Source organism: Calypte anna, chromosome 1, assembly GCF_003957555.1.
Source record: "Calypte anna isolate BGI_N300 chromosome 1, bCalAnn1_v1.p, whole genome shotgun sequence".
NCBI lineage: Eukaryota > Metazoa > Chordata > Aves > Apodiformes > Trochilidae > Calypte > Calypte anna.
The window spans coordinates 122,034,607-122,062,490 of record NC_044244.1 but is presented as its reverse complement, the minus strand read 5'-3'; the positions used below and the strand labels follow the sequence as shown (position 1 = coordinate 122,062,490).

At 38.4% G+C, this 27,884-nt stretch overlaps 1 protein-coding gene across 4 annotated transcripts in view; it reads left to right on the top strand.

Annotated features, from left to right (window-relative positions):
- The first annotated feature begins 3,794 nt into the window (after positions 1–3,794).
- The window catches only part of CDKL5 (cyclin dependent kinase like 5), a 129,800-nt gene continuing 105,710 nt past the window's right edge, over positions 3,795–27,884 (top strand). Inside the window, exons 1-2 of one of the 4 annotated variants that reach the window (XM_030460652.1) lie at positions 3,803–3,899; positions 4,948–5,112. The gene's annotated coding sequence lies outside the window, so the exon portion shown is untranslated. Of the gene's footprint in view, positions 5,113–9,821; positions 10,049–27,884 lie in introns of those variants that run through there. The other 3 variants (XM_030460668.1, XM_030460660.1, XM_030460676.1) reach the window with 3 other exon arrangements.

Here is a 27,884-nt window from a genome sequence, read left to right as displayed (position 1 = left end):
GAGCAATAGGCGGAAGTTACACATTTCAAATATACATTTTAGGAGAAGCTTTTTAAAAGGATGTTGGTGCAGTTATAGCAAGCTCTACCACCTGAGAATTGTCAGCCTTTATGGCACATATTAAATATGCAATGCTTTATAGGAAAATAATTATAAAATTCTTTTTAAATTACTGCTTGCTTAGCTGAGAGCTTGGTTCTTGGGAAACCAACAGCCAGTTTGTTGAGAATAATAATAAAACCAGCACCACTCCCTTTTTGTTGCATTGTTTTCTCTCAAGACCCTAGGAGAGAAACAGAATCTATTCACTTCTTCATGGTTTTTGTTTCTTCTGTATGTAATGAAATGTCACTCCAAGACAGAATAAATGAATAATCTGCTCCTATCCGTATGCCAATTTCTGCACTTTTCAGCTAGGCAAATCTCCCATTGATGTTTCCCTTTTTAAAGGCTCTTCTAAAATGCTGTGATAGTATCTTGCCCCATGTAGTTACACTTACACCTGTCTAAGCTGTATGGATAATGCTATTTACTCAATATCCTCTTCCAATGATGCTTACATCGAATTGATTCCTACTTGGCTCTTAGTTTCAGTGGCTTGCTAAGGATGCAGTGGGTAAGTAGTTCTTTCCTCCCAAGACTGTATTACATTGGTAACCCATCAAACCAAGTAGCTGCCTGTACACCTCGCTGGTACAATGACTCACAGGCACTCCTAGAAAAGACACGTGTAGGACTTGGAATTTCACACAGTTTCCAGCAGAACAGATCAGATTGCTCTGATCTGCACTGGAGGACCAGCCTGACACAAAGGCAGATAGTTCGTGGGACCAAAAAAAGAAGCCAAGACAACCCGGCTGCTTCCTCTAACTGTTTGCCTCTGGCATGTATCACTCCAAAACCTCCTTATGAATCCCTGGAAAAAAATACTTAGGTTGGACAAACTTGGGCATTTCCCCTCCTTTCCATGGGAAAGGTATCTAAAAATGGTATCGGATTATGAATGAGACCTGCTGCTTATTTGTAGTCAGTCATATATGCTTGTTACCTGGTAAATTATATTTTCCTCTATATTTTATTTTTAGTGACTTGGGGTAGTCTAGTCTAGCTGCTCAGAATAAAATCTCTATTACACACTATAATGTGTTTGCCAGAAAAAAAGGGCTTGACCTCCACATGGCCTGACTTCACATTAGAAAATTTCATCTTTTTTTAGTTGAGTGAAATTAGCCTTAAACTTTTTAGACACAGTACACAAAAAACAGTTTAACATTTCTGTCACAACTAAAAAACGAGGAAGAAAAATATTATAACAAACACTGACAAAACCCAGAAGATGAGTGAGCTATGATGTTTGATTTCAGACATGAAAATTATGGACTGCTATCCTTATCAAAGCAAAACTCAAGATTAAGTTTTATTTTAAAGTGTTCTATCATCTCTATCCCATATCGTATTAGCAAAAAAAAAAACCCAAAAGAAATGAGATCTTAGAAAAAATATTAAACAGGCCATGTTAGTGTGTAAAACTGGTTACTTGTGAGATGGACTGTAAGAGAAGGAAATTGATTTTGTGTAGGTTCTAACAAAAAATCTACAATTCTCTGCTCTGGTTTTGCCACAGCAGAGGCTCTGTCTGTGCCTTCTCACAAAAATTTAGCATGTACTGCATCACTTACAATCTGGCCTCATCTTAAAATGACAAGATACACTGCTAGGAAAAAAAATGTTTAATTGCTAGCATATGTTACTGGAAATTCATTTAGCTATTTTTAAGCATTAGGGCATTACCCAGAAATTTATCTTAATTTTTAACTTGTAGCATCACTGCTTTCTATCCTGGAATCAGTCACAGACATGGGGTATAATTAAAGACCACAAATGCCATTGACATTATCTGGCATAGCAACACTGATAGCCCATTTTTTACCCTTTACACAACAGCATTGCATCTTGAAGTCCAAGCTATCATCACAGCTATGGATGATGAGATGTACCCTTGACACAACATATATGGGAAGATCCGCATATAAACTGGGAGTTTTGGCAAGTGTTCAAGCATCAAAGTTTCAGAAGATCAGTTTTGACAGCCTGCTGTGAAACATAAGTCAGGTCTTTCAGATGTTACACTAGAAATCCTGTGGACCCTGCCTTCTGAACTACAAAGCTCCAAGTCTTTGACTACCCTGGCAAGCACCAAGGCCTAACACAAGACCTGTAGGGTGCAATAGCTATCTCAAAACTATACGTGTTTCAGGGATTCCTAGTGCTGGACTAGTTCAGCTTGAGTCCCCCTGAGTGCTCATTCGTGACTGGAATGCATTAGATGTACTTCTGGAGCATCTCTGCCAGTTTAGCTTCAGCCAAAAGGAATCTACTTCATGCACTCCAAAACCACTCCACACTGAATCAAAGCCCTATAAGCAGAGATGGTGACAGCATTTACTTTGTAAGTGCATCCTTCGTCCAAACTATAACACCTAAGTGCCCCAAGGCTGATGAAGCAGCCTGTGTGGGAAAAAAAAAATCAAATCAGGAGCCTGTTATTTATGCACTTCTTTACTTTAAGTTCTGTTATCTGTCTGCAAAGGTTTTTTTAAGGTTCATATCCTTACCAAAGAAATATACTTTTGGTTAGTGTTAGATTAATAATACTCAACCATAGCAGAGTCCTATGGCATGTTATGTCCAGTGGGCTTCATAATAACAACTTTCTAATTTATATAATCATTGAAGTGTACCAAGAAAATGGGAGCTGCTTTCAAGCATCTATAACTTGCAGAACTGCATTTTGCCATAATACATCTGATATTCAATGTCTGCCTGAGAGCAGCAGCTAAAAGTGCTTTTAGCTTTTAACAGTATTTTTAAATCTGTGTGAGCAAAGCTGGAAACCGCGTGCCTTACATGTGCCAGCAACACAATCCACAAGTCGGGATTACGGTTCTGTACATGGAGCGATGTTCCGAGTGACATTTGCACCGTTTCAGGAGCTGATCCGAGGACAAAGTTATAAAAGGAGATAGCGGTTTTTAACATCCCCGCTGCCCTGCTCACCATCCCTCCAGCAGCAGCAGCAGCAGCAGCAGCAGCAGTGCCTAAGGCCTTCCTCCCCCCCGCCCCCGCTCCCCGTTCCGCACACGGGTGACTGACGGCTCTGCCTGCCGGGGGCGTGGACCAGCTTCCATGCCAAAAAATAAAAATAAAATTAAAAAAATTAAAATAAAACTAAAAAAAAAATTAAATAAATTTTAAAAATAAATAAAAGAAGGGGGAAAAAGGCCAACTGTTAGGCGAATTCCACACCGTACCCCTCAACGAGAAGTCACTGTCTGACCCCCCTTGCCCTGTCCGGGGCCGTCCCTCACGACCCTGCCCTGCTGCCGCCTTCACCTCCACCTGCCTGCGCTGCCCGCGGCGGAGGTGTCACTCGTGACTGCTGCCACCTCTCCTACAGACCGACTTCGCCTCGGCTACCGCCCGCAGCCACCGCCACCGCCGCGACCCCCAGGGCCGCCGCCCGCAGCCCCCCACCCGTTGCTGGGCAGCTGCGAGTCAACCGGACGCGCCGCGAGGACGGGCGTTCCCGAGGCGGGGGGCGGTGCTAGAGGGGGAAAGGGGGACGGACCACGCGTAGCTCCTATTGGTCGGTGGGTGTGTGGGCGGGGCCTGGGACCGCATCGCTTCTTCACTACTGGTGGAAGGCGGTGTCAGTACGGGCCTTGGGGGCGGGACCAGGCGGCCAGTGGTGTCGGTTGAGCGCCCAGCTAGGGAGGGGCGGCGGTGGCGGGCGGGGGAGCGGAGTGAGGGGGCGGCGGCGGCGGCGAGTGAGGGCGGGAGGCAGGGAGGTGGCGAGCGCTGCCGGGTGTAACGAGAGCAGCGGCAGCGCCGGAGCGGAGGTAGGGGAGCTGCGCCCGGGGGGAGCGAACGCCGCGAGGTCGTCCCTTGCCCTCCGCCGCCCTCACCTGTCACCTCCCGGCTGCCGGGCTCTTGCTGCTGCTGCGGCGGGGCAGCCCCTTCCCTCGACTCCGTTCCTTCTCCGCTACCCCTGGCCGGCTGCGCCGCTCGCAACCCCGCTGCCGTTGGGCGGCCGCCGCCCACCCCCTCTCTTGCCCTCCTCCTCCCCCCATCCCATCCCGTCCCATCCCACCGGCAGCCGTTTCCTGGCGCGACCGCCGCGGGCGTGGGGTCGCTGGGTGTCCCCGCCGCCGGGCAGCCCCGCGCTCTGCAGCCCAGGTGTGGCGGGGGCCGAGGCTCCGGTGGCTGGCGGGGTCTGACGAAGGCGCGGTGTCCTCTTGCAGCCGTTCTCGGGAGGGGACAGAGCCCGAGGGCGCGGCCTCTCCTCAGCCCCGGTGGTCGTGGTTTCGCTGAGGTTTCCCGGGAGGTGGAGGGGGGGGGACGGCCGCCGCCGCCTGTGGGATTCCGCCTGTGGGATTCCGCCCGTGTTCCCTGTCCAGCTCTCCCCTCTTCCTCCCTGATCCCCTTCTCTGTCTACATGGAAGGGCTTGTTCCTTTTCCTATAAAGATACTCCTTAGGTTGTGAGGATTTGGTGGAAGGAGTGTCTCTCTGTCTTTCTTTTGTGTTTTTGTTGGCTTTTTTTTTTTTTATTTTAAAAACAATTTTTATTTTAAAATCCTTCACACTGTTGCTGGGCTTGTGCATTTTCTGTGCCAGTTATGAGAAAGCATTCTAGCTATCAGGTAGGTAGGTGGTGATGAAGAGCGTGAGAGGGGACAACACCCAGGAGAGAAGGCAGTTCCTCATTTGGAGCCGCTAGGAAGGAGAGGGATGCCGGGATTCCCACTGCTGGGCTATTCCTTGCTTCTGCTCTCAGGTTTCATCTTTCATATTGGTCGGTGAGGAGGGAAAACCCGGTTGCTATCCTCGGGCTTGAGCTTATGGAAGGGAAAAGGATTATTTTCAAGCGGGGTTTTGTGTGTTTGCAGCAAAGCCGCTTCCTGGGTTGGAGGAGCAAGAAGCTGTGTTGGATAAGGATCCATTCTTTTTGGTGTATGTGAGGGCTCTGCGTGCTGTTGCTGAATTACTCCAGCCTCGCTCTCGGAGATCCTCCTCCTACCTGCATCGTGTATCGCCAACCATCGCTGCGGCAGGTAGCTGTCTGAAACAGCAACAGCCTGAAATGCCATAGTGAAATTGTCATGCAAATTCCTCTGTACGGTGCCTTGGGGAGGGAAACTGGTGCCTGACCTCTACTCGGTAGACACTTGAAGATGGTAATATGTTAGTCTGCAGTCGTATCTGGAGGAGTTCTTATTTATTGCAAATGCAGGGTGACTTAGCGAAGCTTTGAAACGTCTCAGGCTGTGAGAGAATACAAAGCAGAGGAGCGCTAGGAAAATCCATTAGCATGCTGATAGATGCAGAGTATGGATGGCCTTCAGGGTGTGCAGTATTGCAGGAGGGAAGTTTTAAATTATCCTGTTAGTTTCTTCTGTTGTCCTCATGCCTCTGCCGTTTTTCAGGGAGGTGTTGAGTAAGTCTGGCTTCCAGTATAATGAGTGATCAAGTTATATATTGCCAGCTGATAACTGTTTTTTGGCTAGTGCAATCTACATTTCCCACTTCATTTTACTATTTATGAGAGCTTGAAATTACTATTTGGTGGGTTTTTTTCCAGATCTCAGTGTGAGGGTGTGAAATCTAACATTTTGCATAGTCTGGTTTGCCTAGAACAACGGGATATTTAAGATTTTTCTTGTCTTTGTGTGATGACTTAACAGCAAAAAGATCTGTAATTGAAAAAAGAAGATGAAGCAAGCTTTTTATGAAACATATCTGCCTGTAGTAGCAACACGAAGCACCATTTTTGTTGGGGGGATTGAAGAATGGAAGTGTTGGCTTTTTCTGTTATACAGACTTAAATTCTACCTCTAGTGGTTTGAGTGTTTGAGTGCTCTCATTTTGCTCATTTGGCAGTAAGTACGAAAATTTCCCCCTTTGTACTTCGGGCAAGGTGTTCCACAAGGAGAGAGCACTCTGCTCAAGGAAGCCTCTGCATTGAATAACTCTCAGTAGTATGGCCTTGATTGCCAGTGTTTATTTAAAATTGAAGTATTTAATTTAAAATTTAAGTATTGTATAATATACAATTAAACTTGTATCAAAATCTTTGTTGTCATGTTTCAATCTTTAGATATTTCTGGCGTACACAAAGACTGGATGATACTATGAATGAAAGACCACAGTTTATAAGAAAGGGGAGAAATCTAAGCCTATAGCAAGCAAGTGCTATACCATATTTTGGAACTAGATGTTTTGAATTAATTTCAGCCAGTGCTTAGAGCTGCAGTTGAAAGTAGTTCTTATTATGCAAAAGTACACATGTAAAAAAAATACTTGCATTACACCTGCTTTTTAGCTTCAATTGAAGGGTGACTTTGTTGACAATGAATCTAATATATAATCTATTGTTGGTTTAGGTTAAAGATTTTTTTTTTATGTTTTGAACTTTATAGAAGTTGAAACTAGAAATAAATTTTGATTTGTCTGATTTAAAATGCGAGTTATAAAAAACCTGTTAGTTTTGTAGCTGATCTGTTCTGGCTTACATTTCAAAACTTAAAGTGTTAAACATGGAAATTGCAGGTTGATTTTAATGTTCTCGTAGATCCTTTCAGTTTAATTTAATAATGAGGACAAAATACCCTTACCCTTTGATATTAAAATACTGAAATATTTACTTTAGCCCTGTAGATTCCATAAACCTTTTTAACTGTTGAAATAGTTACAGGAAAATGTATATAAAAAAATGCTTGATATATAGAGAACTTCTTTTTATAGTCTATTGGAAACTATTATTGGAGCATTGGTATAGTTAACTATAGTGCCCATGTGGCTTGACACTAGCGGTGGCTATTTCTGGTTTTGTATGGAGCAGGACTGTGTGAGTGGGAGGAGAGCTAAGACTGCAAGTACTAGGTGAAATAAGAGAATAATTTCTGTATGCAGAAAACACCCTGTCTCTATGTATAATGAAAAGCCAGTTCAGTGTTGTTGTAAAAATAGCTATTTGTAATATTGTCTACGTATGGATGCTCTTGAAAACTGTTCACATGTAAGCATTAACTTTCTTTCTCTTAAACACAAAACACTTGTCCGTAGAAATCTGGAAAGAAGAAAAAAAAAAACAACCTGCAGTTATACTAGGTATTAAACTCTGGATAAGATGAATTCTTATAAATAAGAATATTCTTGAGCTTATATGCTTACTCTGACGAGAGCGTGAACATGGGGTATGAAACCATAATGTGAGAGATACCCTGAAAAATGTGTTGACATGGAGGATGAATAAAGTAATTGTGAACTGTATGTTCATCATGTGAAAGGAACAACAACAGCTTATATTTGTCATAACTTCTGTTTGAGAATTTTAAATAATTTTAGCAGTATTTGTGAGCTAAACCAGCAACTCTAGATTTTTATTTTTATTTTGACATCAGAACATCAGGGCATGAGAATGATCAGTGACTTGCTGTCTCTAAAGAATGTATGTAATATAATGAGTAATAGAGCTTATTTCCTGGTTCCAAATTCTCTGGTCTAACTGTAATACTTTGGTATCTAGATGGAGATTTGTCTCTGGTAATATCGGCTTTCTGCATCAGAAGCAGTAAGAATTAAATTAATTCTATAAATTAAAATAACATTGTAACAATACATAAGTAAACTGAGGAAATCGGTGTTACGTCAGCCCTCTTGCCAAGTCTGTGCAGTTTCATAATATTAGACATGGATGAAGGAAAAGTGTTAAACTTTGGGATGCTCACAATACTAATGTATTCAGCTTTTAAAAATAAGCTTTTTTATTTAGAATGTGGTAACATCTCTGTCACTGTTAAATAAGACGTTTTAGCAGTGCAAAAATGTGTTAAATTTTTTTTTCTTGTGATTTTATTGAGGTATTTAAAAGGTTCTGCATATCTTAAGCTGTTGCTATAGAAATATTGCATTTTTTTCTCACTTCTCTGAAGCAACCAAGATTTCATAGGAATAGGCTAGCCTTCAGAGAACCTCTCACGCCTTTTTTCTTTCTGAAAAATAACTTTCAGAAATTAATGTATGGGATCTTGGGTTGAGTTCTGCCACTCTAGTCATATGAAGAGTGACACAAAAATTATGTTTAGTTGCTGTGAAGTCAAAATAATCTGCAGTTGTGTCTTAAAATGAGGAAAATTTTATGGAATACATAGGTAGCTATAGTTAATGTGTGATGACTTTCTTTAATACTCATTTGTGATACTGAAGGGTTTACATCTCCAGAAGCTTTTAATTCTATCTTTAGTGCAATTAGACTTATTTTATTATCATTACTTAAGAAGTGTATGTGTTCCAGTTAGGCTTCAAGTTTGTATTCCTAATCTATGCTTCTTGAACCTTTTAGTGTCTCAGTTGCTAATTGTTTTGAAAATCAGTCCTTTAGTTGGTGTATTTTTGACAATGAGGTAACTTAATATACCACTTATGCTTATTTTGGAAAAAGAAGGTAATCTTGCTCTGGTTGGCATTCACAAGAAAGCTTTGCCTGACAGTGTTTTAAAATAGGGAAGAGGGGAAAGCCCCCAAACAAAAAAACCCCAACATTTTTCCTCTGGAAAAAAAACAAACCAAAACCAACCAAAAAAAAAAACCAAAACCAAAAACCAAACCAAAACAAACACCAATAAATAAACATAGTGTGAAATAAATTCTTAACTGAATCCTCATTATTCCATCCACACAGAGCTCTGTGATTGTGGTGAATTGCATCACTGTCACTGTGAGCCTTTGCTTACAGACGAGTGTAGAAGTACAGCTGTTAATGGTAACACACTGCTTCATTCAGCTGAAGGAAGGGCAGAGAGTGTCTGTAAGGTTCAGTAGAATCAAATATTTATTCAACTGTTTATTATAAACAATAATTATTGGAGCTTGAATATGAAAACAAAACCTTTTTTACCCTCTCCGTCACTTCATAATTAGGTGTCAGTGTTTGAAAGTCTTCATGTCTTGTAGGAATCCTTTGTTTCTTAGTGACTTCAGGGAAATGGTTAATGCAATGATTTATTTGTAAGGGAGAAATTGGATTTAGCTGAGGTTCTTAGAACTATATTTTGGTATTTAGTACTTAGTACTAGTACTTAGTACTTAGGTACTTAGTACTATATTTTGGTACATCTCATCATCTGACAACTAATTTTGAAGCCTTTATGTTTGTTGATGGGGGAAACCCTTAATTTTCAAGCTCGCAGAAGTTATAATCTTTTTTTAAGTTCCTACTGAATTGATAATTATAATTAATAATTATTTGGGGTAACCATGGTGGGAAATCTTCAGTACATTTAGTTTACTTTAAGTGAGCATAGTGCTTATGAAGTGAGCAGCTACTTATTCTTCTGTGAAGTCCAACTTATTACCATATAAAGCAGATGAATAGCTACTTGAATGTCCCATCAGTTCAGTGCTTTACAGTTGCATCCCTTTCTGATCTTGATTTTTTTTTCTATTTGACCAGTGTGATAAACTGGGTGACATTTTAACTTGTTACAAAAATCTGATGTCATGGACAAAAAATAACTGCCAGATAGTAACCTTTTTAAGCTGTTTACCAGCAAGTGGGACTTTGTACTTTTATGTTTATCTTTAAAGCATAGAAAGTTTTGAATTAAACTTGAAAGCACAGTAAATTTGTGTTTATAAGCTTCCTACTTGTTGCTAGATTTCCTAATCTTCAGAAGGTCATATTTATTTTTAGTGTAATTCATATCGTGCAAGCTGTGTAATGTTTGCCTATGTGTACATTAGCACTGTGGTAGATTCTGGTAGAGAAGAAGGACCAGTGGATCCTCAGTGCTGCAGACTCATGATGGGAGGTAGAATGCAGTGCTCATTTTCTCTCCCCTCCCTTTTCATCTGGATAACATGTCCAGATGATGGCAAAGAGGACAGTGTGTTCTGATGGGAGTTCTGGAGTGGATATCCTTCAAAAGCTTGCTGGAATGATTTGGATATTACTCTATGCAGCCTCTTCAAAAAATGTCACTATGTCTGGTAAGAGTGTCTTGCATGATGCAGCATATCGTGTTAATTGCTGGTTCATCAGAGCAGTTTTCCATGTATAAATGTAATGTAGTTGGATTATTCCACATCTTCCAAAATGGTGGGGGTTTTAATAGGTAGAATTCTTGGCTGTTACATGAAATATTAATAGCAAAACTGAGGTGAATGGAAGGTCGAGGTATGTCATACCTCTTCATAAACTCTTTTTTTTAGAGGTATTATACTTGGTCTGAATTCCTGTTTACCTGCTGTGTTCAGTAAAAACTTTACAGCAGCTGAAAACAAATCCCAAGAAAATTTTCTTCTTCTGTTTTTTTTTTTTAACACTTTGTAGCATTTTGTTTGTTCCCTGGAGTCACTTCAGCCCTCTCTACAGATATTGGCACGCATTTAATAAGTTAATGTGAGTTTAACTTCAGTGGAATTGCTTATGGAGAAATGTGTGCAGGACAGGGACTATCTAGTTTTTATGTAAACCCCTTCAGAGGTGAAGGAATCTTAAAACTGTCAAAACATGCAGCACCGCATATAGTATATAAAACTATTTCAATCCTATGTTTTAACTGTTATTTCAAATTGATGTAGTTCAATATAGGTGGTAGACATACCGGTAGTTTGTGTGTTTTGTGTTGCTAGGACTCTTTTGAGATGCAAAATAGGAGATAGGTATAGATTTAAAGTGACTTGTAACAAGTTTACTTTTTGTTATGTACCATTTGAGATCAAAAATATTTTTATTTGATTACGTGTTCCTTACATGTGGAACTATTAATCCAAAAGTTGAAGCTATTTGTTAGACAAAGACTAGGAAATTATCATAGAAGTGACAATACATGTTACTAATTTCAATTGTGAACCCCAGAATGCACACTATTTTTACTATGTCCTTTTAAAATTTTAAGATGGATATTCACTGGTGTGATGGTGTATACATTAATAAATCCTCCTGTTTTAATGGAATTGCTTAGGGTACTTTGAAGTGATAATTGACATATGAGGGATGGAAGAAGCGCTTCAGGAGATTGTCTTGTTTTGAGCTTCTGCTCAAAAAAATATTTTCCTAAAAATATATTTGTCCTTTTCTTTTTCTTTATTTTTCCCCCTCTCTGTGCTCAACTTATTTTAATGACACAGCTGCATTATCTTCTTTTGAGCACTTGAAAAGACAATTACGGCTCAAAGGAACAAAGGTCTTCAGTGCAAGCAGCTGGGTTTTTTTCTGTTTTTGACTCTGATCCCCTGCTCCTTTTAATGTTTCTGCTCTTCATCTGCCTCATCCACAGTGTTGCCATCTGGTTGTTTGCATAACCTCTGCAAAAAGGCTTCCAGTCTTCCCTGTCTGGCTTCTCAGACAAGGATGGATTTGCACTATCCCCAATATCACCACATGCACATGTAGTATGCTGTCATATACATACGTATATAAGCTTTAAAAAAGCCAGAAGAAACCCCCCCAAATCCCTCACCTTAACAAATCTGTGTATGAAAACACCTACAATGAGTCTGTGCTTGCTTCAGAAGTTTCATGCTTTAAAAACTTGAATCTACCTTATGGACCTCTTCACGCTTTCCTGATCCATCTGTTCACCCAGCACAGCTTCTTTATTCCTTCACACAATCTTAGGCTGCTGAAATGCAAGACGCCTTTGCAGATCGTTTAATTGGTAGTAGGCTTTATTTTTACTTCTCTACCTCTTTTTGTTTTCCTTCTAAAAAACCACCACCACCAAAAACCAAACTTATAAAAACCCCACCCCAAAATATTGTGTTTTCTTTCTTCTTTTCCTTTTGTTGACATTATTATTACCAAGGATGTTTTAAATTACATGCCATTATATTATTTTTATGCAGCCATTATTTTTCTACTTAAGAGTGAAATCTTGTTTGGGTACAGCTTGTGTTTAAAGCCAGTTATTTATGGAGCACTGTAGCTGTACTTCGTGATGCACAGTCAGTAATGTGTTGATCCAGTAAGTCTGTAGACTGCTACTACTTTATGCAGCACAGGCTATTATAAAACAGAAAACCTTGAGGTGAGGAGTGGCTAGTGCTGATAAAATGTTTTGTGGAACAGGTGGGTGTCACGGTTTAACATTGGAACTTTAGAGTTTTATTTTGGCTTAAGGGAATGTTGCTTATGCAATTGTTCCACCTGTCCATCCGTCTGTTAACCTGTCCTCCCACCCTGCCAGTAGCTTCTCAACCACTTGCTCAATTCCCAGTCAGCTTTGGCAGGGGGGGGCAGTGTTATCCAGCTCTGATGCAGATATACTGGGATTATGGAAACGGGCAGATGGGTAAAGAAGAGCCTTGGGCAAGAAATGGGGGAAAATCCATTCTATCTCTTTGTGGTCAGTCTGTAGTAATGTCTGTTGTGGCATTTGCTGCCTTGTGCCAAGATGTTATGCTAAGTGAAGGTAAAGTGGGAGAGATGTGAAGCTGATGTGATGTGATGCATTGTGCATATGGGGGGAAAATAATGGGGGCAATAATTTGGGGATATTGTTCTAGGAGGGAATTAAGGGTACTCTCATGGGTGGACAGTCTCTGATTCTGTGGCATAGGGCCCAGGTTTTATGGGAGATCTGTTTGAAGCTGACTGAGGTAGGTTAGGCAGAAGTGTAACCTAGGTTTTTAGGCTCTTCCTGTGGGAGAAGAACTTGATTTAAAGAGCAAGGGGAAAAAAAATAAAAAAGAGCAATGTAGGTGGAATAGAAAACATGTCATCTGATGTACGTGGGTAAGAGGTTGTACATATCCTACAAAGTCAGTGACAGAAATATGAACTTGGTGTAGGAAGAAGAGTGGCAGCCAACCAGGAGGAACTTCAAACAGAACCTCATATATGGAACAGAGTAGGATTAAGAGAAAAGAAGTGCTTCAGAACAGCAAAACAAGTTGAAATCACTATTTCTTGAAAAACTTGGAAGGCTGAAATGTTGTATTCACTTTAGGATTTCTGCACCTTCAACACAACAAATGGGTTGCTTGACTTTCATTAAAAGCAGTACTACTGCTATAAAGAAAAACAGATTTTGGTATAAAGGTGATGGTGTGGGATGCCCATGGTAATATTAACAAAAGAGTATTTTTGGAAGGTGAACCTTGGCTTTGCTTTTCCTAACCAAATAGCTATTCCTGTCATTTGGAGATCATTAAATCTGTTTCAGTAAATTCTACACATATTGACATTTTAGTTGCCTACAGCTCTGTTAGTGAGCAGCATATTTGAAAAAAGTGTCCTTGCTTCTGTAACCTAGTTGTCTTTCAGTTGCTTCTGCTTGCTCAAATTGTGATGTAACTCACAGAAAAAAAATTCCATGTTTATTTGTAATTAATGTACTGTAAGTTTGGATACTGAGAGGCTTATTGGGTTTTTTGTTGTTGTTTTAGGGTTTTTTTCCTTGTGTGGGACAAATAAAATTTGTTTATACACATTGCCATTAAATAAAGTGACTAAAATTGTGTAGCAAATAATATGGATGGATGGATGAGGGGAGATAGGCAGGTATTTGTATTAAGGCCAAAGTCTGTTTGCCTTTGATCATAGAAAGTACTGAACATCCCTGGGAGGCCAGGAGGCCTATCCTGTATTTTTCCACACCAGTAAAATGGGTGACCTTTTGTTTGACTGTTCCAGTTATATTCCCTTAAAATAACATTTGAGCTATTGTTGGCTATTTCACTGAAAAATGGAATGACAGATCAAGCTTGTTAGCTTGCTCTTCTTCAGAGAAATTAAAAAGAGGAGCAGTGCTGTACTTTTAAATAACTGGACTACATAAAGCTTCAATTCTGTTGAAAAAGACATTGTTCAATTATAGAAAATAAGAATTACAATTTTAACTTTACTTTCCCACTCTAAGACCAATGGCTCTATATGTACATTTTTTAAACAGTTCTTACACAAACATCTCCAGTTTTAAAGGAATTTATTAGTAATGTTTATAACTTTGTGGCTATCTATCTGTTTCCTGGTTATTTTTTTTTAGATTGGTTACATTTTAATATAACTTCTTACTCCTTGGTTTTGGTTATTAGCTTTGTATTGTTTGGTTTATTTTTACTTTGGAAATTACAGCCACAGTTAAAACAGAACAGTTCCCACCAGAATGCACAAGCTGCCATGTACCTTTTTTGTCCAACAAATAAATACACCCCCGAATTTGAGAATGACTTGTAATACAAAATGTACAAGGGTGATGGTATAGGGCATGTAATGCATGAAAATTAGTGTGTTTTTACACTGTCTCATCTTGAGGGTGGGGCTGTGTAACTGGATTTTCATCCAAATTTGTGCTTATGGAAGTTGCTGTACACATAATGACCCCTTCTTCTTCCACCTGTTGCGACTTTAATACTTAAAATAAAACCCACTTTCTTTCATACCCTCCAGGGTCGTTTTGCATAAGATACTGAGAATTAAATAGTGGAATCTAGGCTGCTGTAGTGGAATGGAAGCAGAGATGAAAATCAGGGTATTTTGTTGAGCCTATGTACAGATTTTATCATTTGCTGTGGAGCCCTAAAATTGGGAGACCTGTGCACTGGGATTCATGGAAGACTGCAATGTACCTTTGGCTGAATGAGGAGGTCTAGAAGAGTCTGGTACCAAGCTGTGGTGAGGGGTTGTCCTTGTGTATAGGTCTCCCAGTAGGAGCCTTCCTGCTCAAGGTGCAACACTGCCCGGACAAGGTGTTACCCCCAGGTGTGGTATTGTTAAATGGAGAGCAGTCCTTGTGCTGTGCTGCTGATGTTAGAGAGGATACACCATGCTAAAGGTTTAATCTAGGGAGATGCAGGTTCTGTTCAGTGTTCAAAGTGTGGGATTTGGCAGCTCTGTGTGTAGCATATATATTTGTGTGATGTGAACTTCTGGGCTTTCTTTTTTTTATCATTTCATGGCTCATTCCAGTCCACTTGTGAAGCTGAAATAATTGGATTTTATTTCAGGTGCAATGATAGATGAAGATTAAAATGAACCTCTAGAATCAATTACATTTGTGAGATGGATGGTGAATTTTCCCTATCTTCCTTTTCTTTGTCTGAAAGACTTTATCATTTTATTGAGGAAATGCAGGGACAGATTAAAAGAAATTGTAGGCTTTTATATTCATTATATATGGCAGACTCTGTGGTTCTCTGCTGAAAACCTAATTGCCTTGTTTTGCATGTCTTATTTTGAGAGCTTTTGAAGTGAATTGGAGAAATACAAATTGGAGCAAAATCTGAGAAGACAAATTATAGAATTTTGATAGAAACCATGAACCTTCTGCATTGTATTTGAACTTGCTACATGGCTTTCAGATTTGTTGCTTGGCTCTGTTCAAGGTAGTGCTTTTGTTCTTTCCTGCGCTGCTATTCATATGCTGCTGCTTATACTATTTTAAGGTGGAAAAGTGATTAGTGTTATCTTTGACACTTATTTTTCATTATGTTTTTTAGTAGAGTATAATCATCAAGTAGGACTGTTGCATAATAACAAACCTCTCTCTCTCCCTGCCCTCCCCCCCCCCAAAAAAAAAAATGGAAATACTATAAACAGTTCCCTTTATTGTATTCCCTGCAGTCAAGGCACAACTTAACTGAATCAGAGCTGGAAAATACCAACAGCAAAAGTTTCCAGGTATTCTACTTAAGAAACCTGAAGCTAGAGCTTAAGTGGAAATGATTTCTCCTGGTTGATATACTGAGAAGATAGTTTTGGTAGATTTTGCAGCTTTGTCAATGAGATGAGGGAGGCGTGTGTGTGTGTGTGTGTGTGTGTGTTTTGAGCCAAACTCAGAGTCACTGTTCCTATCTCCATACCCAGGAAGTTTTTTGTAACTTCATAATTTTCTTCTTTTGAATTACAAGGATTGTAGAGTTATTGACTCAACAGTTGAGTTTACTCAATAGAAACAAACCAAAAAAGCATACTTACCTGGTAGACTGCTTTTAAGACAGAATACTGAAGTATGCTGAGCTCCTTTAATCGATGATAATTGTAATTTCTCCCACTAAGTTCCAGTAATATGTACTTCACTGTTTTGTCCATTTGTGTAAAAAGGTAAAAGATTAGGATGGTGTTTTAGGGGTTTTGCTCATGATTAGCATATGTTTTAAGTTGTTTTGCATTTTTTTTTTTTTGTTTTGTTTTGGATTTGTTGTTGTTCTCTGCAATTTCATGGAATTATGCAGGCTTTCATTTCTTGTTTGGAAATATTGTTCAAATTGTGAATGGCTAACTGCTTAGTGATGCATTTTTGTTTTATGCTCTGGTTTGCTTTGAAAAATACTGATTATTTCTAGAACCTTGGTGTGTCTTCCAGTGAACTTCTAAAAGCCATGATGGTGATCAGTGGTAGAAATTGCCCTTTTTTGTGTGTCATGGTTCTGTTTTAGGATTGTTGCTGTGAAAAGCAGATGTTAAATTGGGTTAAATTTAGAGAGTAAATGAGGATGATTTTATCTAGGAACAATTATTTCAGTGTGAGAATTGAGGTATTATTTGGCATATTTTTCTGGTTTGGGTCATTATGGATTTTTATGTGCTTTTCAGTACCATTGACTTGTAGAAATTAGGACTATGTGATGAATTACTGTTGAAGGGAACTTGTGGATGGTAGTACTTTTCCTAGTCAATAAGCAGCTCTTTCAGGATCTGGTTATGTTCTGTTTTGTAAGACTGCTGTTTATGCTGCGTTTATTGCATATCAACCACAGAACTTGGAGTTCTTTTCTAACAACGGTATTTGCAGTGTGTGTTTAATAAGTCAATGTAGGAAATATTAGGTGCTGGATTTCATGGCTCTTATGTATCCGAATTCTCTGTGCCAGAGAGAGATGAAAAGATTTGTTACCTAACTTCTCCTGGCTTGCAAAAGAGAATTGCAACCAACACCATAATGAAATAAAAGTCAGAGTCCTAAATCCACATAATGTTCAAAAGTTTTGGTTTTTCTGGAGGTTAGATTACAATACTAATTTCTGAAAAGATAAAGCATTTCTTTTGTGGCTCTTGTTCTATAGTAACATAGTTGCTTAACACAGTTCGTGTGAGAAGGAAGGTGTTACTTTTAGGCTATTGTGAGCATCTCAAAATCTGAATTGTCCTTTATATAATTTGCTGAAGTGGAAGAAAAAGAAGAGTTCTGTGTTTATTTTGGCAATAAAATTTAAGAACTTCATGTTAGGTGCCAGTTTTGTGTTGTCCTTTATTTCTAATTGTTTTGACAGTTACCTTTAGATAGTTATAATATTGATATACAGTCAAATTTTTAAGAATAAAAAACTTTTAGCCTTACTATTTTAGGTGAAAAATATGACTAGGATAGCTTATCCGTAATGGTGACAGTGACAAACAAAATGCTGAACTAGAACTCATCCCCAAAGTGTTATTTGCTGTCAGATATTCCAGAAAACACAGAAAATGCCAGGTGGTGCAATAGTAAACAATTTTGTGTATAGGAAGTCAATCTCAAATTGACTGGAAAAGCTGATGCTCATTTTGTTGTTTCAAATGCAACAATGCCTTGATCAGGTACTTTAAAAGAAAGGAACATGCAAGAATTCATTTACCTCTAAAGTACTGATATGGATGTGGAAAACTGACACTACTTAATGGGCTCTGTTAGTGGTTATTAGATATAGGAAGTTCTACTTTGTTAGTGATCTTTTGCATATGGAAGCTCTATTCTTTCACTGTTGCCCTTCCCTGTGGCTTGCATCTTGATGCATGCTGGTAATTATGAGAATTCATAATTTGAGTTCAAGTTGTGTTACATAACTGAAACTCATAAACATACAAATGGTTACTGACTACTTCACTTGAGAATAAAAATTCACAGTTACTGCCTGTAGGGTTTGCTTTAGAGCACAAGCTCATGTGACAGTGTCTTCAGTATTGGTGCTTCATCAAGGTTTTCCTATGGCTTGGTCTATGTAATACTTGTTCACTCTGTATATTTATGGCAGATGCAAGACATAGTGAAGAAAACGTGTATTGTTTAGGATCAGATTTTTCTTCAAGGCATAGATAGTTTAGTTGGTGGTGAGTATAGGATTCCATTGCTCATGTCATGTTCACGTGCTAACTGCTGGAAGTATATTGAAGGAGATCAGAAAATATTGGGTTGTAACTCCATATTGTTCTGTGTTTTGTGTCAGTTAAAAACAAAAAAAAAGATGCTTCTAAACCAGAAAGAATAACTATTTCTCTTCTGTTTTGCTTAACATTTCTAAATATAAATACTGTATTTCTTAAAATTAAAGCAATTTATTGCAACTCTTGATGACTGTTGAGATGAATTAATCAACTGATCTGAACTTCTTGAACTACTGAAAGCACACCCTATTAGTTTTTCATTCTAATTCCATATAAAGTGATAAAACAAATGGAGAGATGGCGAGGTGATGGAACAAATAGGTCTGCTGCTGTGTAGGAACTTGATGTTAGTTGTAAGGGTGCCTTACTTTTTTAATGGAATATTACACTTAATAGCTATCAGATCAGTATAACAGTAATGTATTTCTAAGGATAAATTTGTTGTTTGAATATTACAGATCTGCTAAAACCAAGGGACAAAATAATTCTTTGAAGGCATAGACAGGGAAGGGATGTTATGTTTCTGCTAGTAAGCCTAAGTGAGAATTTCACTTTTGAAATCTGTTGAATTTTGGAACAGTTGAAAGAGAGGAAGGGAGGTGTTTTTTTCTTGAAACACAGTTCTACTAAAGTGTGCAAAGAAGTGCCATTTTCACTTCTCTCCTTGCCCTGTTGGTTGCCCTTTTTGGAGTAGAGGTTCTAATTCATCAGGACAAGTGAATTGCTACACTTAACAGCACTGACTGATAAGTTGATAATAGTCACTAGAAGCAGTCATAACACAGATAAGCTGTAAGTACAACCATAACTTATCTTCTGAAATGTCTAGGTTCCTGTGTGCTTTCAGAGACTAACCATCCAGCACTATTTGCATTCAATACTTGGTGAAATCAGTCAAACACAGTAAACTGTAGTGCTTGAATTCTTCTGTGCTGTGTGCAAGATATTGCAGGTGAAGAATCCTATAGCCCTCTGTTAATTTCTAGGGTTATCCTGAACTTTTTTTGTTGGCATTTGGGTGGAACTCAGTTTAGGTTCCAACAAGCTACATTCTCTGTGTCCTTTTACTAATGAATGTGACATTCTTAGAAGAAAATATATTTAACATATGGCACTTATTCAGTCTTTTTGGATTAATTGCTGTTACTCTTGTTTAGATAGGGCACTTCATTTTTCAGCTCGTTCTGTTTCTTAGAGCTATATTAATTTACCACACAGTAAGGGAAATAGCTTTTAAGTCCTGGAGTAACTACTCTAATCAACTGCCTTAATGAGCTACAAACAAGTTTGTGAAACTCTGTTCAGTAATTTGTATGTAAGGATGATGAGATCAAGTTTGGGCTAAACTAGTCTTTACTTGCTCATCCATATTTGGTAAGTTTTTCTTGTATTAAATACTCTTATTGTTACAACTGTCTTATCATCAATATAGTACAAAATGTTTCTGGCTTTAGCTCTTGGGCTGTGTTGTGAAAGTGCACAAAACAGGCCTGTACTGAAGTCTAGATCTGAGGAAGAGATTATTGGACTTCAACACAAACAGTAAGATGTTTGAAGGGGGTGTCTGTATGGGGCAGAGTCTTTGGGAGAATACTCTGGGTTGTCTGTGTGCTTCTACTCTCTATTCCCTTTTGGCTGTTGACAGAAACCAGATGCTGTGGTTGAACAAGTTTAAGTATTTTAATATTCTTGGAAGGTTATTGGCTGTTGGTAAAGACCCATATTTTTAGGCAGATAACTATATTCCATATGAACTCCTACTATGTCATCAGTTCCACATATATTTGAATTACCTGTGGTCTGCAGGGTTTTACTAGTGTAAATTACCTACTTTTGGTTTTAAAAAAAACCACCAAAACTCTAGAAACATCCAGAGATACCTGGAGAACTTTCTGTAGCCTCCACCTGTTCTTTTTAAAGGCACAGATCCTATGCTTCTGGAAAATGCATAGCACTTTTTGAAGGTGCTATCTGTATTATTTCTTGATTGGCAGAGCTGAGGAGGAATTTTTAAAAGATCCTGAAAATATACAGACTGAAGTGTATTGATTGGATCTTGGGTCCAAGGTCTGCTTCTGTATTTAGCAGGATTTTTTTTAGTGCTACAAATAGGGCTTTTACTTTCTTCATCTGAAATCTGAATTGGTAGCTGTGAGGAAACTGTTTGACTCGAGGGTGACTCTAAAGGAAGGCGTAAGAATCAGTGCTGGAAGAAAACAGAGAAGGAAACAATATCTCTCCTTGCTCATTAAGTGGAAAGCAGGCAATAAGTGGGCATTTTATTTGTTTTCATGGAGAAGTTTGGAAGTACCAGTCTTAACCTCTGCATAACTTGTGATTCTTATTCCTGGCTGTTCACGATCATAGAGTCATAGAACGGCTTAGGTTGGAAGGGACCTTTGAGATTATCTACTCCGACCTCCCTGCCATGGGCAGGAATGCTTCTCATCCAGACAAGGTTGCTCAAAGCCTCATCCAGCTTGGCCCTGAACACCTCTAGAGAGGGGGCACCCACAGCTTCTCTGGGCAATCTGTTCCAACCACACTACCCTCATACTGAAGAACTTTCTAATATCCAGTCTAAATCTATTCTCCTTCAGTTTGAAACCATTTCCCCTTGTCCTCCTGCTGAACACTCCTATGAAAAATCCCTCTCCAGTCTCTCTATAGGTTTGCTTTAGGTATTGGAAGGCATCTATAAGGAGTCTTCTTCAGGCTGAACAGTCCCAGATACTTCAGTCTCTCCTCTAAGTAGAGGTGCTCCAGCCCCTGGATCATATTTTTTCAATGTGAATTACTGATTTTAGGACTATTATGTTTTATATGGAAAGGTCCAGGTTTATGTGCCCAGAAAATTATTTGAATGATTTAGTGAGATAGCATTTTTTAAAGGTGAGAAGTAGTGTATCTGCCATCAAAAAAATTCTGCAATCAATTCTAGATAGGGAATTCACTAACTGAATTTATTTAGCTCTTAAAGGAGTTTTTAGCATGGTGTATAACTGCATAAACTATATTTATAATGGGGAACAAAGCAATCTGTTTTGGACAGATAAGTAAATTCTGAGCTGATGAACTTGTGAGGAGGTTTTTCTTGATTCCTCTCTCTGCTCTTGCATGATTTTGTGTTGCTTCAAGTTGAAGGTGCACTAAATTTCTCAAATGCCATCCTGCCTGTCAGCATTTAGAGGATGTTATCAGTACAACACATTTTATTATGAACAAGATGGAGGAATTTAAGGCTACTGGAAACCTCAGGAACTTGGAGAAAGATATTTTCTAATCCATTGTGATGGATTAAATCATCATGGTGAAACAGCTTTAAGCAGATCAGAAGTGATGGTTCTATTGCCAGTTACACTCAAACTGTGTACCATGGAAAAGGACCTCAAGTAGTATCTCTGTCTCCTGGTTTTGTTGTTTTGTTTGATGTATCATTAAATGTTGTAATAGGTACATGATGTCAATGAATTTGCTTGCTTTTCCTTTCTCTTCCACAACTGCCACACTATGGGAAAGAGATGTCACATGGATGTGATTTGGTAGCCCTGGAATTGTGTGTTTTCAGCCTAATAGTAAAAGGTAGTGCAGGCATCAGTTTCAAACCAGAGTTAAAATAAAAAATTTCTTAGAGCTGTGACTTATACTGAATGCTGGGCTGTCTGCCCCCAAATGTTGAAATGGGAGTGGAATTTTAGAGAAGGGACATTGTAAGCTGAGAGTTGGTTCTCATTTCCCACCTTACTCAGTTTGGCAGATAGGAGAAAGAATAGAAGACAGTTATCATTCCTGGATGGCAGGAGGCTGTCCTTTCAAACTTGAACAACTATTGCCTATTCAGCTCTGGTTAAACTACAGAGAAGTCATAAATATGCTTAGAGTTATGCAGATAATGGAAAGGTAGAAACCTGTTGTTCTTGTGGGGATGAAAATAGGTGGCCTGTTCCCTTTCAGTAACTTCTCACTAAAGCCTTTTCTCTTCTGTGTTGTAACTTTTCCCCATCATTTTGCATGGCCACAGACTGAAGACTGAAATCCTAAGAACCTGAGACAATTATGCATTTTTGTGCTTGGTTCATGGTTTGATCAATATCCTTCTTGTAGAGTTGAGGTTTTATACCACTGTATAATAGTATTCTCTGAGTTATACTGCACAATGTTCTGTCACGGCTTTACAGTCTTCTCTTTTTAATATAAAGTAGAGAATTTAAGCAGCTAGTCAGTTATTTTCTATACAAATAAAATCCCAAAGAGGGGATAATCCACTGGTGAGGCAAACACTGGCAACCTTGGATGTCTTGAACAGCCATTTCAGCATTTCATGCTGTGTGCAACATCTTCAAGGGATGTTGAAGTTCATCTTGTATCTTGGTTTTACTTTATGGTCCTGAAGGAAGATGTTACAGCTCTTATTACTTCTTTCAGTATAGGAAGTCAGTCCAGTGAAATCATTCCATTCCTGGGGCCCTGTGATAGGGATTGTGTTTGAATTATCCACTGCCTCAGTTTTATTAGCATTTTGGCCATGGATCATCAAAACTATTTCAAAACAAAAGTTGCAATTGCTGATCCACCCCTAAAATTTGCAAGCATTTGAATTTCTGCTTGCCAAGGCAATTCTTTCTTTTGTGGTATGCACAGCAGTGTCAACTGCCCTGTGCTTCACAATATAATAAATTGGTCTATTTAATGTAGAAGTTAAGGGGAACAAAGAAGTTATGCTATCTTCCTTTTAAAAAAAATAAATTAAAAATCTTTATTTATTAAAGGAATCTATGAAGGCATAATCTGAAAATTCAGGAGACATTACTCTATGCATTGAAAAGCAGAACCGGCTGTTGACCTTTGGGAGGGCCAAAGTTGGCAATACCAAGTTTAAAAACTATCTTAATTTAGGCACAGGGGAAGAGACTATGAATAGCATCATGTTTAGAAAACTATCTGCCTTCAAGTGTGGGCAGGAGCAAAAAGAATGTCTTGGGGCTAAGGAAGATTATGGCAATTTAAAATCTAGGAGTTAACCACAGACCAGGACACTATAGAAAAAGAAAGGAGTAACATAAAGTTTTGCAGTCCTGTTGATTTTAGAAAATTCCTTCCTGTTGTCATGTAATAACCTCTGGCACACCGTGCATTATAGTTTGAGAGAACTTTAAAAGTGTTAAAGACTCAGAGTAGTTGAGGCTGGAAGGTGCCCCTGGAAATTGAACTCTGCCCTCTTAGGCCAGGTCACCTTATCCTATCGGGGACACCTCGGAGAAGAATCTGGCTGATGCTTCTTCACGTTGTCCCCTCTGGACACGTGGGTCCAAAGACCTTGGCATACTCATGTAGGGTAGGGACAACAGCAATGCCTCAACTCATAAAACCACCCCAAAGATTCAAGTATTCCTGGAGTTCCTGTTGCACCCTCTCAAACTGAGGACTTTGCAATTCATACTTCCTTTTAGGCTTTTGATTCAAACCTGACATTTTGATCTTAAAGCAATATTGTTTAATAATAAAATCTAATTATTGCGTGTATGGGTCTTTGTTAAGATGATGTATTTTCAAAAGTTAAAGTTCAAGATCCATTTAAACATATTTATGGGAATAGCATATGAATGTCTCACAAAATCCCATCATTCTCTCCAGATGACCTTGCAAAGCTATCTGCATCTATATGTCACTGAGCTGGTTGCTATACTTCATTTGGTTTTCAAATCTGAAGGAAAAATTCTGTTCTCCGGTTTATGTGCTTTGAATGCTGTCTGGAGTTTTTTCTCGCAGCCATCAGTGAGGTTCACAGATGTTGCTTATGCAGTTAAACAATGTTGCTCTGCAGCTTGTAATCTGATCACAGGACGCTACTCTCTTGTTTTCAATCTCAGGAAAACATGTTCAACCTGCAGCTGGTTAATTATCTCCTAAGGAGTTCTCCAATTCACCGGTAAACTCTGCTGATTTTCTGCTTCCGTAGATTAAGCTTCTGAATTAACAAAATGACAAGAGGAACATCACAATCTTATTGATATGATCATGATGGTGAGAGCGAATGGGTTATTCTGCGGCATCATGCTCTTTATGCTGATTTTTTTATCTTGGAGGCATGAGTTGCTAAAGATTCTAGTCATGAGCAAGCAGTGTTATTTTTGGTGAGATTGCCATGGTGATCAGGTAGGTTGTGGAGCACAGTGAAGAAATACCTTTTCTCACTTCATGAGTTTAGGAGAAAAGGGGAGTTTGGGAAGCCTTGTTAAACTGGATCTGTTAGGATTTTTTTTATGTCTTGCTAGTTGTTAGAACACTGTCCCGCGTCCTATTTTGCCAGTGTGAAATTGGCTTAACTACTGCTTGCTAGTGTTTGAGCTTTTGGAGTGTCTGTTTTCAGCTTTTATCACACAACTTCCCGGGTTTGGGGGTTCTTACCAGTTGACCTCAGCTGTTTCTAGTGAACCTCTTATATGCTTGCAAACCAAGTAGTATGAGCACAGTATGAGAAAAATTCTTCACACTGAGTTAAATGAGTTTTTTAATGATGTCCCCCTATAGCTACAGCAATTGGTGGAAGAAGTCTTAATGCTGTTGCTGCAGTTGGCTTGTTATTATTAGGACTGACTTGCAAGGCATTATCTCTACAAACCACAGTGTATTTTCAGTGATCACTGATATTGTGGGACAGTATAGATTAAAACAACACTGTTTGTGCATTGCTGCTGTTTGTAAAGAAGAAAGTAACTCCACTCCTAGTATTTTGATTGTAACTTTGTGTTATGAGTCTGTATAGGTGTCTATTTATTCTTGAAGTGTTCTGCTGTTCAGTCCCTAAAGTGTAGGAGTTAAAGATGTATGAAAGGGGATTTAATACAGTAGAAGTGCTGAATATACATAAAAACGATGAACTAAACACAAGTGAGGCTGTGCTAGAGTTGGTGCAGGGACACAACCTGTGTGAGATGCATGGTACACTACAGAGTTTTTATTAAACTGTATTTAGAAGTCCCTTTTTAGTGTTCTGAATAGACAAGTTGAGCACTTGTGCTAGACACAAAATCCTTGTAACAGTGGTATGCTGTTTTATAAGGAGCAATATCCTGTTTAATGATATCTTGGTGTATTTCAGAAGTTTATAGTTTGGCTTGTAAAATGAGTATACTGAAATCAATGAGGTAATTAACTATTCTAATATACTAAGTTTTAAAGGTGAACATCATGCCAGAACAGGGTAATTTGTAGTTATTTTGAAGAAGATTGGTGATTATTGGGATCCCTCAATTATTTTTTCCCAAGTAAATCAGTGTAGATAAATATATGAATGCTGAAGAATCTTCTATAAGAACTGGTAAGTTGATGTAATGCAGGCTTAGTGCCCTTGTGTGCTTTGAGGCAAACTGATCTACCTACCGAATTGTAGGGGCTGAAGGAGACAAAAAGAGAGCACTGCAGTACAAATTGAGATACATATGATATTTAGGACTTTGTTGAAACTTGGGTATCATCAGTAATTACCTGGTGTATATGGCCAAATACCTTTTGTTTTTCTCTAAGGCTTCAATTTTCTAGTTTCAGTTTAACTAAGCTGTAAAACAGGTTCCATGATCTCTCTTTAAACAATATTTAACAGCTGAGGACGCTGATCCCAAGTACCATCCTTTAATTAGTTGCGTAACATTTTTCTCTTCACAAGAACACAGTTCCAAAATGGAATCTGGTAACGAATTCTACACATAGAATTTCTAAATTATGTTAGGAAAATATGTCACAATTAAGCATTTCTTTATAACTTGATCTTTTACTGTAGTGGTACTATTAGATAGTCCCTCCTGACCATGTAGATACAGTGAAAGAGTCTAAACCTTACATAAATACTGTGAATAAACATAGTCACATTTTTTAGCAGATACATAAATGCAAAAATCAATACTAATATGCAGTGTTAATTCATGATAGTGAAATGACAAAATAGCATTACCCAGACATGAGTTTTGAAGGCTCTGATGAGAGTATGCCAAGTATCTGTTTAGTACAAAACAGTATCACTGTTTATTCTCAAGATGCAGAGTTTTATTTTTCTCATTGTGACAGAAAAGTAGTTCATGTGAACCATTTTAGAAAGCCCAAATAATAAGCTGTAATAAAAATGGAGATAAAATCCCAGATCTTGAGGAATTCCATCACAGTTATATTTCATCCCCTACATTTCCTATACAATCTCAGTAGAAAATGCTGGGTTTACTAATTAAACTTCTGTTTGCTTCAGGTAATCCTGAAGATTTCCTACTGAGTAAGCAAATGGCAGTCTTCAATTTAAATTACATTCACATCTATTTTAAGTCTCTATCAGTCTGTTGATCTAAGCTTTGTGGTAAAGAAATTATACCCATGCAATATCTAATGAATTGCAGTTCTTCAAAAGGAAGTGGTTCTCCCACCCTGTATATATGATTTAAAATGCTTTCCTTGGGTAATTGTCTTTCATTTTGTAGCCCATTGTCTTTCCTTTTTTCTGTTGTATTGAGCTTTTATTTTGTCACAGTTCTTTATTTCAGCCTTTCCTGTTTCACCAGTATAACTCATCTGTTCTTGATTGCAGGTCTTTTCACTTTGTTAGATCTAGCAGTAGTCTAGCGTATCCATGATTTTGCATTAAATGTTCTTTTGATTTAACCAGTTTTGTTTCATGTCAACTAAGTTAAACTTGTGGAAACAGTATTACGTGGGAAAGAAATGCTTGGTAACTGATACAGGCTTCTTGGTATAGCCTTTAAATTTACAGCAGAACAGAAGACAGTTAAGGACTTAAAAACAGAAAAAAAACCCCAAACCCAAAATCCCTAGATCTTAGTTCAACATATGTACAAAGGTCCTAGGTTTTTACTTAGTTTTTTTGGGACCACTGCTTATGATTTGAAATCCTTAGGCTCATTTTAAGAATCTTTTTATTTTAAAGATCAAAGCATATATGTATATATAAAAATACTGAATCCATTCCTTGTTCTCAGATCTCTACTGTGAATGGTACAAAGCCTTAATCCATATCATGTTTGTCAGCTTGAAATTGATCAATTTGATAGTTGAATACTGTAACAGTACTCATCTTGTGTGATATACACAAACAATTTGGAGATCAAATCTGAGGTCTAATAGTGTAGAATACATGTGTCTGTGTATATATGTGTGTCTGTGTATATATGTGTGTGTGTATATATATATGAATTTCTAGGCTTATTAAAAATCTACTGAAATTTATTTGAAAAATGCACAAAAAACCCGAAGTTGAAACATCAAGTCTTAGTACGTTTTTTGGATTTGGTTTTTTAGTAGACAGGTCTGGAACTACTATCTATGATTAAGGTTGCCAAAACTTCCTCTTAAAAGACCCAGCTTTTAAATTGCTTATAACGTTTGCCAAATGTGCCTCAGCTGACTAGTTTGTTTTTGTTATGTTTTTTTTTTTTTATTCTCTCCACCCTTCCTATACTGGATGACTCTCTCAGCCTGTTTATTTTACAGATTTGCATGTGGATTGGTTCTAATTCAAACCAAAATAGTTTAATTGCTGAAAAAGAAGCTACTTCAGAAGGAAAAGATTAAATGTTCCTTTTAAACACCTTCAGTGCTGTTAAAATACTTAATAAGGAATTAAAGGGTCACTTTCTTATGGTCATGCATTTGCTCAACTTTTCACAAATAATGTTAAAAATCTTGCTGTTTTCATACTGATTGCCACTTGGAATTTAGCAGTTACCTGGATCCAAAGAT